The sequence below is a fragment of the Aptenodytes patagonicus genome, chromosome 15, assembly GCF_965638725.1.
Source record: "Aptenodytes patagonicus chromosome 15, bAptPat1.pri.cur, whole genome shotgun sequence".
NCBI classification, from domain to species: Eukaryota; Metazoa; Chordata; class Aves; order Sphenisciformes; family Spheniscidae; genus Aptenodytes; species Aptenodytes patagonicus.
This window is the reverse complement of record NC_134963.1, coordinates 15,180,492-15,192,507: the sequence shown is the minus strand read 5'-3', so window position 1 is coordinate 15,192,507 and position 12,016 is coordinate 15,180,492. Positions and strand designations below refer to the sequence as shown.

Genomic DNA, 12,016 nt, shown 5'->3' with positions numbered 1-12,016 from the left:
CGGAGCTCATGTCATGTGTCAGGGTGGCTTGGGCAGTGCAGAGTCCCCTCGAACACGCGAGTGCCATCACACCCATCAGCCTTGCGTGAGCTGGACCTTCAGCCATGCTACGCTCACCCCCATCTGTCTGCACCCCCATCCAAGGGGGACCAGTCCAGTTTCCCTGATAATCACTAGCACACGCAGCCCTGCAGCATGAAGGCCACGCTCGAAGATGTGAGCCCTGAAAGGAGAAGGTTTTGGACTTTTCTTAGCCTGGGCTGAAGCTGACAATTTTCAGCCTGCAACTGACTCATGAAGACCTTCTTTGCCGGTGTGCACCTACTCATCCCTCCACGGCGCAGGTTTCCCTGCCCAATGGATCAGAGCAGATGTTGTTGGGTAGCTTACTATTAGATTAGTCCTCCTGCATCTAAATAGGCATAATTATGTTTTCATTAACCCCAGACAGTGCATACAGCTTGACGTATGGGTAGTGTGAGGAGGGGGGAGTATGGCAAAAGCAGCCCCAGCCCCAATTCTGCTGCTGCATTTGCTTATCCTTTCCCCTTCGCCACCTCTGCAAAACTCCCCGTGTGCCAGGGAGGAACAGGGCTGCTCGGTTTCCTCTTTCCTGTGGGAAGTTTTGTAATTGAATCGCTTGCTGTGCTGCGCTTTATTTGCCTGCCTCCGGAGAGGCAGTGGGGCAGGCAGGCTGGGGCTGCCCGGGGCGGCTGGCTCCCGGAGCTGCCGGGCATCCACGGGCTGTGCATCTTCACCAGGCTGAAGCCACCTCTCCGTGCTCCGGTGGGAGCTGCCTCCTGGGCTTGAGAGGAGACTGCGAGCAGATGAACCTCGTACTCCTGCCCAAGAGCCCGCTTGGGTTTATATAATATTATATATCTATAATTGTGTGTTTGTTGTTGCCATGGGAATGAGCACAATTGCAAAGCCTGTAGACTGATGTCAAGCCTCGGTCTGCACTGGGCCTTACCGGGGGGCAGCTAAAGAGTCAGAAGGGGAAATGGGGTGAGAAGGAGCCCCCTCGCTCTCTCCCATGTGCGCAGCCCAGGCTCAGCTCTGGCAGCAGAGGTACAGGCAGCTGGGAGAAGGGCAGGGCTGCCCCAGCCTGCAGCGTTGCCCGGCTCAGGGCTGGAGGCCCTGGGGGATGCCGGTGGGGCTGGTGCCATCTGCCCTGGGCACAGAGAGGGCAGGGGCAGACCCGGCAGGAGGGTTCTGCCCGCTGTCAGGGGGTTTTCTGCAGCCCCCGGAGCACAACCCAGCTGGGAGAAGGAAGGTGGGGGGCTGCGGCTTTCCGGGGGCACGGAGGGGGCTGGCGGTGGAGCAGGGCTGGGCAAGGGAGCCGGGGCAGGCAGAGCCCCCGCTCCCTCGGGGCAGGCTGAGGCGGGCCCGCGGGCTGCGGAGCGGAGCTTCCCGGCAACAAGTGGGGGCCGGGGGGGGTGTCTCTCGGCTCTTTAATTGGTGGGGGAGCTGGGGGTGGGGTGGGGTGGGGGGATGCTCCCCGGTAAGGGGAGGGAGGGGGAAGAAAATCCACGCTGGAAATGAGGTTATATAAAAGATGTATGATTTGGAAAGCAGAGTGTCTCCTAATGAGGGCTGCACCGGCTCGCTCCACACCCATAAAAACCCTGGTTGGACGTCAAAGCGGATTCGTTTCGGTGATGCTGGGATAAAGGGGCGCAGCGAGGACTGGCTCCCTCCCTGCCAGCCCAGCCGAGCCCAGCGCCGCGCCGGGCTCCGTCCCTCCGCCGCGCCCGGAGCCGCCGGGAGGGATGCGCCGGGCGGGGACGGGGACGGCGACGGCGACGGCTCCTCTCCGCCGCACGGTAGGTGGGGCGGCGGGAGGGCTGCCCCCAGCCCCGCTTCTCCGGGAAACTTTGCGGCGGGGCAGGGGGTGCGGGACCGGCCGCGGAGCGCGGAGCCCCGCGGGACCGTGCGCTCCCTCGGGCGCCCGTCGGAAGCGCTCCCCGCCGCCGCCTCGGGGCACCGGGGCTGCGCCGCTCTGCCGTGCCCTTGGCCGGGGGGACGGGGAGGCAGCAGCGGGGTCCCCAGCCCCGCCGGTGAGGGCAGCCGGGCTCTGCCTCCGGCTGCAGGAGCCTGGGGCTCGGCGGAGGCGCCCGAGCCGCCCCCGGGCCCCGCGGCGGGGAGGGGAGCGGAGGGCACTCGTGGGATCTGCCCGGCTATAAGCCGCTTTGCTGGCCCGGCGAGCGACGCCGTGGCTGGCCGCGCCGAGACGCGGCTCCCACCCGGCCCCCCCCCCCCCCCGGACCGTGCTGCCCGCCGGGCTGCGGCGGTCGGTGTGTCGTGTGTGTTCCCCCCCCCTCCCCGCACCCAGGGGCTCCGCTGCAAACTTCCTCCACCGCCTCCGTGCTCGGCTCCCCCCCGCGTCCCCCGGGCTGGGGGGGGGGCTGAGCCAGCTGCGGGAACGGAGCGAAGCTCGCTGTTGCCTCCCTCCTCCGCAACTCTTTGCAGCAAGTTTGTATGGGGCGAGGGGGGCCGCTTGCACGGGCAGGCAGTTTGCCGGGGGGGGGGGGGGGGGACACGGACGACAGCAGGGGCAGGAGGCGAGGGGGACCAGCGTGCCCGGGGAGGGGGGCAGTTTGCCCGGGGAGGGAAGGCAGGGGCAGGTGGACGGTGTGCGCGGGGAGGGCAGGGGGCCAGTTTGGCCAGGGAAGGCAGACGGGAGCAGGCGGGCAGCGCGCCCGCGACAGGCGGCAGCGTGCCCGGGCAGGGAAGGGAGAGGGGCCGGGGCAGGCGAGGGGGGGGGGCCCGGGTGCGATCTGTCCGGGGACGGCAGGGGCGGGGGACCGGCGTGCCTGGGGCAGGGGGGCGGTTTGCCCGGGGGGAGGCACTTTTTCTCGGGGGGGGGGGGGGAGGGGGACGGACTGGTGGGGGGCAGTTTCCCGGGGGGGGGGGCGGGCAGGGGCGGGGCTGGTGTCGCCCCCCCCCCCCGCGGCGGGCGGTGCCGGAGCTGTCCCGGGTGCTGAACGCTGCGGGCGCCGCCGCCCGACAGGAGCCCCGGCCCCCCCCCCCCCCGACAGCGGAGCGGGGCTCGGGGCTGCAGGAGACGCCACCAACCCCCCAGTGCTGGGGGGTGTGTGTGTGGGGGGGGTGTGACCAACGCCGGGTCCTGTCCCTGCTGTTCCCCCTGTCCCACGGGGTCGGGATGCCCCCGTCGTCCCCGGGGTGTCCCCGCCGTCCCCGGGGCGCTGGGGTGGGGAGGGAGAGATCGGGTGGAGATCCCTATCCGGCCCGGGGTGGGGAAGGGACACCCCGATGCGGCTCCAGCCCCCGAGTGAAGCCCTGGGATGTCCCGCTCACGGCTGGCTCCTCTTCTTCAGGGGCAGCCGGGGGTTAGTCCGGATCTCGCCCCTTCCCTCTCCCCACCCGCGCACCAAGGACCCGACTGTCCCCTCCGGGTGCGCTTGAAATGCAGAAGGGAGCCGTTGTCGCAGGGATCAAAGGAGATGAACCCTGCCTCTGCCCTGCCTGTGGCCTTGCTCTCGGCTTGGTTTGCAGTAGGTAGTAGAAAGCTTTTGTGTTTTACTGGCAAAGCAGAGGAAGAGAGACCTGTGTACACGCACATCTGGAGCATGTGGTGCTGGGGTGGGCGTGCATCACCCCATCCAGCTCCAGTCCCGCAGAGCCTTTCCCTGCCTCGGCTCTGCACTCCGTGAGCGCGCTGACTCCACAGCCCAGGTGCAGACATTTTCTTCCAACGTTTTCAAGTTATGACTGTCAGGAGGAAATTCTGGCAGGCAACTTGACAATTATCTGCTGAGTCCCCGAGGAGCTGATCCGCCTCTCACTGAAATGGAGGGGAAGTGTCTCCTTCCTTTCCGTGGGAGCACAGGCTGTGTGGAGTGGGAGACGTGGGAGATCGCAGGGGGCAGTTGCAGTGGTCGAGGGCTCAACTGCTTTAAATGCCAGCTCCTCTTCCTCTTCTACGTCCCCAAATGCTGATGGCTCAGGCAGATGGCAGAACGGGATCTACAGGGATGATCACCGGAGAGCTGTGGGGAGGCTTTTGGGGCAGGGGGGCTGTTCAAAATAGCACTCTCCCGGAGATTTCTACCTGCACATCTTGGTTGGCTATGCCTTTTCTGTTAAAGGTCTCAGGTGGGGAAGCCTTATTTTAAAGAATTTGGGTTTGCATTAGCAATTTATTCCTCCCTCTATTTTCTTCTAGCTTGTATCACCCAGAATATTTTCTTAAAGATGCTACAAACTCAGTCATATACGCTCCAGTTTTAAAATGTGCATATGTTTGCAAACAAACTCCCAGTAGAGAGTCTCTTCTTACACAGACGTGGGTTTTGGAGGGGATATTTCTCTAATCAGATACCTGCACCGGGAGAAGCATTACATTCCCTCATGAGCAAAGGAGAGTGACAAGTCCTTGTGCCCTTTGAATTCTGTTTATTCCCTCTGTCAGCACGGCGATCGTGAGCGAGTACTGGAGAGGCCATCTTAGGCAGAGGGGTTTGGGCTGAATCCTCACTTGCAATTAATGTTGAGTGTCTGCTGATCCCCATCAGCAGGGCTTGGTCCTCCCTGACCCGCAGGGACATTTTGGCCCTGTCAGATATTTTTTTTCCCCTGCTTTGCTCGTGTGTTTTGTATTTTCCATTTCAGTAGTGTATCTGTACAAAGGCTTAGGAAACCTGCCAGATTGCCTAAATCAGTGCCTGAAAACAACTATATATAGTAACTGATAAGTCACGTGAGCTCGGCTCGCATAGATTAGCATTTACCTTTCCTGAGTAACGAGAATACTGTTTGATACTTGTTGATACCATCAATTTTTACTAAAGAAATCCAACCCCGATAGCAAGGGACCGGTTTTGAGAGGAGGCTCCAAACAAAGCTAAAATGCCTTTGCTCTACTCACGCTGTTCTGATTGTATCTGTGCATTAAATCAAATCTATATACGCGATCTGATCTCTCGTACGTAGCCAAAAATAAACATATTGTGTCCTGAAGAGGGAAGGATCTGTAAGCCACTGTCTGGCTGAAGCCGGATGAAAGCGTGTTTACTTCCATCCGCTCGCTCCAAATTAACTCTGCGATGGGCTGTGTGCGATACCTGACCCAACGCACCCCGGATTGCCACCCTACACGGCAGCAGCAAAGCAAGCAGAGCGAAGTACCGATATGATGCCAAGCAAGTGCTCGGGATCTGGCTGTGGGCACGAGAAACACGCGGTCTGGAAAGCCCATATGTTATCCGTATGTTGGTTCTATATGCAGACCGTGGAAACCTGCAAGTACTGTGTGTGTATATACAAAACCGGAGGTATTTATGCTACGGCAACTCTTTCCATAGCCTCTGTTTTACATGACAATTCAGAAATGCTTAACGAGATCTTGCAATGCCCTTCTAGGGTAGGCTCGTCTTAATCCCCTTTTGCAGAGTCTCAGGCTTATATTTTCAGACGTGCTGAAAACATGCGGCTCTTCCTTGCCTTGAAAGTCACAAAAGCTCAGCCTTTTCAGAGCAGGACCCACCCTTCATCCCCAAACAGCATGAAAATGAACACATCCGTGGAAATATCAGTGGCACGCCTCGGCCAAGGGCTCCAGTCCCACTGGAGTGCAGCGGGACCGTGGCCTTGGTGTGACAGCCTGCCCCACTGCTGCCTCTCCCCGTGATGCCAGTATTGAGGAGCAGGGTCTTGGGAAGCCAAAATCCTCTCCTCTGGCGCAGGGAAAAAATCTCTTTTCAAGCCAGGGGCTGGGGCTGCTTCAGCCAAAGGAAGCGTCACCAGCACGGGACTGTCCCACGGGGGAAGAGGAAAAGCCCCAGGAACCCATGAGCATCGGGGCCCATTTCCAGGCCTCTCTCTCAGGCACTCATGGCTTTCTTGCCACAGTGCCCCATGTTCAGGGGTGCTGGCAGAGTGAGGATGATGTGGCTGATGCTGCTTCTAAGGAACGGCCTCGCTCCCGCCAGCGGCACCTTTAGCAAAAATTAAGAAGCAGAAAATTCCACATCCCCCCCCCACCCCAATCCTGCCCAAATTAGAGCCAGAGCCTTCCGTGGGACAAGGAACGCGTCCCAGGAGGCCCCCAGAGAACTTTGCCGCTGCCGTTGATACTATGGAAACAAGTGCTAATGCAAAACCCTAAGAAAAACGCGGACAGAAACTCAGGGGAACAAATTATCTTTGCTTTTTGCCTTGCGCAGTCACCGAGGATGCCGATGCAAAGAGGGCGAGAGCTCTGCTTTGGCTCCGCGTACTGGATTCATCGGTGGGGAATCGCACCTCTAGTCCTCCTGCACCTTTCGCTGTTCAAGAGAGACGGTCGAGATGCTTGGGGGACAGAGAAAATCCCGCAGCCTTTTCAGCAGTAGGCTTTCACGGGGACCTGGCAAGAGGCTCGTGCCTCCAGACCGAGGAACTCAGGCTTGTGCTGTGAGGAGTCTGATGTCTTCCCGAGGTTTTTAAACAATGATAGGAGTCACTCTTTATGAAAATCGGTGACAATAAGGTTTATTGCTATTTAGTGTCCTAATTGGGCTACTTCTCCCGCTGGCTTGTTAGAGTAGGAAAATTTAACGCCATGCTAGAAGGATTTTGGGGAGTCAGCAGCAAAGGAGGGGACGAGAACCTGAGCCTCTGAAACGAGCCAGGAGTTTAATTCCTGGACCGACTCTGAGCCGAGAGCTCTGCCGCTGACTTTATTGATGCCGGCTGGCGGCTCTGGAGTTATTACCGCTCCAGCCAACCTGCTGCGATTTTTAAATTCCCTTTTTCTTTTTTTCTAAATGGAGCCACGATTCCCCTCTCGTGCTGCGATTGGATTTCGAGACCATCCATCAAGTGGCATTTTCTCATTTATTTCCTATCTACCTGTTTTGTCATTTAGGACGAAGTGGTGTTGTGTTAACATGGGTCCCATTTGTCAAACCGGAGTCACTGGTGTAATTCCAACTCTCTCGGCAAATTGATGGTGGTGCAATTTATGTTTTACAGAAGGGCTGAGCCCTAATAAGAACATCAGTTTTAGACGGGGGTAGTGGTGGAATAGATGGTTTTATCTAAACTGCATTTCAGCCACACACCACAGGCACCAAGAAAATATTGTACGAAACAGTAAAAGAGAAATGGCAGGTGTGTTACCGGAATATGCTAAGCCTTGAACTCCAAATTAAAACAAAACTTTGTTTCTGTCATCGAAAAAAAAAAGGTAATTTTGTCAACACAGTTGTCTTGGCAACATTAAAATGTATTGCCTGCGGTCTGCTTGGAGAGGTGCGGTTCCTATCGGATGGGGCGAAGGGGAGCGGGACGAGGGACTTCATTAGATTACAGCAAAGTTTCCCTGCGGTCCTGCCCCCTCCAGCGTTGCTGCTCCATGGTTAGGAGCGTGCAGGATGCAGAATAGAATAGAATAGAATAGAATAGAATAGAATAGAATAGAATAGAATAGAATAGAATAGAATAGAATATTTCAGTTGGAAGGGACCTACAATGATCACCTAGCCCAACTGCCTAGAAGGCGTGCCGGCGACTCCTTGTGCCGGCACGACCAGGCTTTCCTCGGCTGTTTAATTCCCCAGAGAGGGACGGTTGGGATGAAAACAAAAGCAAGTACCAGGAGCTGGATAAATGCGCAGGTCATGGGGCTTTGGGGCAGCTTCAGCCCAACGATATGGCCAGGAGCAAATGTGTATTGTTTTGCTTTCCAGAAAACAACCCCCTGATTAGAGGCAAATGAACGCTCCCAGGGAATGGACATAGATTTATTTATATCAGAAAGCAAGCATTTAATTTATTAACTGTTCTTTTACCCGTGATAGGCACGTTTTCAGTGCAAACACCTGTGCCCTGCTGACGTGGGGGAGGAGAGGGGGTCTCCAGGGCTGAGACCTCAGCACTTCATCCCTTCGGCAGCATCCTTCCCGAGCCCGCCGGTTTCCGTGGCTGCGTGGAGTGGTCCAGCAGCTCTGCAGCATCACTGGATGCTGGGCACTGGCACCGGGGTGTTGTACAGATGGCAAAGTGCCTTTTATTTAATTGACTCCTATGTGTAAATCAGGTTTATTGGGGGTGAAGAAAATGTCGTGGCCCAGGCGAAATAGCCACTTCCCAGCCTCGTGCGCTGGGGGTGGGAAGGGAGAAGCAGAGCGCGTCGTTTGGCTGTGAAGGAAAAAGGGCTCGCTCCTTCCCGGGCAGATTTTGGCAAGGTTGGTGGGAGGTGGATTATTAGATATAGCTGGGGGAACATTGTCTATATATTCTCAGGATTAAAAGGCCATGTACATAGATACACCATGGCATTGGTCTGAGCCGAACGGGAGTTGATCGCAGAACTGCTGGCACGAGGAAGCTGGCTGCCAGTGAATCACTTTAATGCTCCATTTTCAGATGCACAAACACGCAGGTTTACAGTAACTGTGCATATGTTGCATCCCGTTGCTCCTCATCAGATTCACTGACGCTCCATGGGTCATAAAAATTAAACGGGCATAAATCCTTCAGCCCTGGGGTTCTTCATTGAACGCTATAAATCCCACGAAAACTAATTAAATAGGACAATGGTGTCCATTTAAAGCTGGCATGTAGAGATGTAAGCCATTACCACAGCAAAGACAAGACTCAAAATCGATTTGCGAGGGCAAGGGCAACCCAAGTGCCCACACCAAAGGGCTGGTGTTGGGTACATCCTAGCTCACCGTAGCCTGCAGCTCCTGGCTGGGAGAGTTAAGAGATTGTGTTAAGCTCCCAAGATTGATTTCTCCTCTGCTTTGCTTTCTAAATCAAATCATCCAATTAACATATGTGCTGGAGTTTGTTGCTTGAAATGTTATCTGGCGACTCTAAAAGCTTTTCGTTATTGCTTTTCATAGGGCTTGTTTGTTACGCGAATGCCTTTGTCGCTGCCGTAGGGGAGCCTGTTCTGCCGCTCTTCCCTACACTGATTAAAGCCTCCAAACAAGCAATGTCAGCGTGGATCGGTGTCGAGATCAGAGTTAACGCTTTTTGTAACGCTTGTCTGGGGTGCTACAAGTTTGCAGCTCTGCAGGGTTTGTTGCTCTTCTCTAATTTGAGTTGGTTTTATGCTTTGGAAAGAGGAGGGAAACCGAGGCAGGGAGTGGGACGGCACCGTCCGTGGATGTTAATTCAAGCGGGATGCCTTGGCAGGGAGATGAGCCCGGCTTTGCCCATGGCATTGGCCATCTCCCGGCTGTCTTTCAGGGGTGAAATAAGTGTTTCCACCTCAGTAGCACTCACCCCGGTGAAACCCTGCTCACTGCGCTGCTCTCACTGTTTTTAAGGAGTTAGGTGTGACACCTCCAGTACGACCTGGCAAACGTACTACTGCTCTTGGGTTCATAAATCAGACTCTTAATGATGCTCGTAGGGAGAACTGAACTCGGCAGAGCTGAGCCACCTGTGCTGCAAACGGCCGGCGTCTCCCCATCGCGTCGCACAGGGTTGAATGCTTCAGGTTTCATCCAAAACGTGTCCCCTCTGGGAACAGACCTGCAGATGTCCCAGGACACCCTGGGAGCTGGGTATGGGGGAAGCCCTGACCCATGCTGGGTGCCTGGGGAAGTCTTCCCTGCGCTCCCAGGTGTCTCCTGCTGCCTTCTCATGCCCTGAACATCTCCCTGTCCCTCCCATCTTCAGCCTGAGTTTGTGCAAGGATTTGCAGCTGGAAAACGGTTGGACTCAATGACCTTAAGGTTATTTTCCAACCTAAATGATTCTATGATTCTATGAAAATGCTTGTCCAACTCTTCTCCAAAGAAGCAGAAGGGTCAGGGACTTAGAGACAGGTTGCCCTCAATCTCCTTGCCTGCCCCTCTGCTTCTGGCTTTTTTCTGACCTTCCTTACTGGGAGCAGCTGAGAAACAGGAAAGAAAAGGCTTGAGTTTGAGGGGGGGGGAAATTCTAAACAGGTAAATGTCATTCCCTGTCTTCCAGCCAGTCCCCAGCTGCTGCTGCAGAGCCCGCAGCTGAGGCAGGGGGAGATACCGGCCACTGATCACCCATGGGCAAGAGCGTGCGAGGTCCAGGAGCGAGTCCCCCTCTTCTCTGTAGGGGACATGTTGGTGCTCACCCCCATCTTGGAGAAATCCCTGGCTGGGTGCTTAGGTATTGCCTAGAATCGACTTTTTTCTTCTCTTCCCTCTTGTAAGGAATGCTGAGGTGCCGGCGGGTTTTGGGGATGGGGAGCGATGTGCACCCAGCAATAATGTTTTCCCCTGGGATCTTGCAGGCTGGAGCTGCATATACGTAACAAATTATAAGCTTTGCTATATGCTTTTTGGAGGGAAGAACTGGAAATTGGCCTGGTGGGAGAAGAGTGAGGGACTGCAAACACTTTGGGGTTTCTCAGCTCTTTGGGGCGGATGAGGGTCCTTTCCAGTGAGCTCAGCATCGCCCCGCTCCCCTGCAAGCGCTGCAGTAAGGGGTCGAGCCGGGCTGAAAGGCATCATCTCCTCCGGCTGTTGAGCATCTGCCTGCGGGAGCTGCTGGGGATGCCCAGCGGTGACAGGGGCCCGTGCCGGGCAGTCCCCGAGATGGCCCTGGCCCTGCTGAGATGGGCACGATGCGAACACAGACTTCACCGACTGCGAGGAGTTCATGAGTGCCACGTAGCCAGTGACTAATCCAGAGCAAATAACAGGGTTGTCCCCTTGAAGGGAAGCTGACAGTCCCGCACTCGCGTGGTACTTGCACTGCTTTCAAAGCCTCGTTCGTCCTTACTGCGTCAGCTAATACATTAGAAATGAGTCCTGCGTGGCTTGGTGGCTTGCCCGGACATCAGGGTGATGGTGGCCTCGTTGGCAGGGGGGACCCGTGGAGGGGCTGGGGGATGCAGGGACTGCGCTGGTGGGCTGCTGGGAGCGGGGCGAGGAAAAGACAGACCCTGGGCAGGGAGAAAGAAGCTGATCCTGTGGTTTGGCACTGGCACCGAAGAGCCTGAGGGCTCTCGCCTGGGAAAGAGGGGGAAGACTTGGCTGGGGTCCCGCCTGTGCCACTGTGTCCAGCGCTGCCGGTGAAAGCAGGCTCTGGCTGGGGAAGGGATGGAGGGGCTGGAAAGGGAGAGGGACAGGAGCGTTCCTTTCCAAGCAGACCTCTGCCTCCCTCCTTCCTTTCCAAATATGTGACCTTCCCTCCCCAGGTGGCCCGAGGATCTGGAGGAGATGTTCTGCTCTGCTGCCCTGAGCCCTACGAGGTGGCACAGGCCATCATGGCTGGCGGAGGTCCTGCTCCAGTGACCTCTGGCCAGGGCCACTTGCGGGAAGTCACCCAGCAATTAGGGCTTGTGTCACCCGGGCTGATTAGCCCTTGAGGAGGTGACTCCCCACCGACCTACTCAGGTGGCATTTAACCCTTTGTGTGCTGCTACTGCCCTGCAGGGCTGAATAATGGCAGGAGAAGGGCAATAGGGGTTAAATCCATCGGCTCAGGTTATCGGGCTCTAATTGCTTTATTCTTTACTCGCCTATAAAGAGCCAGTCTGGGGTCAGCACCCTTCGTCACATGAGGATTAAAATGCTCAAGTGAGTTAATGTCAGGGCTGGTGTCACTGCCCTGCTCCTCAGATCCTTGTTTTTCCCATCCGGGTGCCGGAGGGAGCTCCTGGCAGAGGGGGGCTCGGTGTGGGGTGTCTGAAGGTGCAAATGCTGCCCTGAATGTGCTGCCTCTGGGAGACAGGGGAGTGTTTTCCTTGGCACGTCAGTGCCTCCAGCCTGCAGATCTAGTGCCCTCTGTTCTCTCCCCAGAATTCAGATTTAAAAAAGAAGGCATCTGCATTTCAGCTTGCTGCTAAATGTCAGGGCACAGTCACAGAGACAAATGTTCTCCAGAGCATCTAAGAAATGGGAGGGGAACGCGGAGAGAGGATTTGGGAGCTGAAGTTATCGAATGCAAGCGTAGGCATGTAAGAACCAGGGTCCCATCAGGAGTCAATGAGACATGGCTCCCCAAGCCACGCGAGGGTTGTAGAAAGTCATGCCCAGCTGCATGAGGTTCCCCCGAGAGATGGGTAAACTCA

At 56.5% G+C, this 12,016-nt stretch overlaps 1 protein-coding gene across 1 annotated transcript in view; it reads left to right on the top strand.

Annotated features, from left to right (window-relative positions):
* The first annotated feature begins 1,766 nt into the window (after positions 1-1,766).
* Positions 1,767-12,016, top strand: part of NOS1 (nitric oxide synthase 1) — a 59,453-nt gene continuing 49,203 nt past the window's right edge. The window contains exon 1 of the mRNA XM_076352594.1: positions 1,767-1,826. The gene's annotated coding sequence lies outside the window, so the exon portion shown is untranslated. The remainder of the gene's footprint in view (positions 1,827-12,016) is intronic.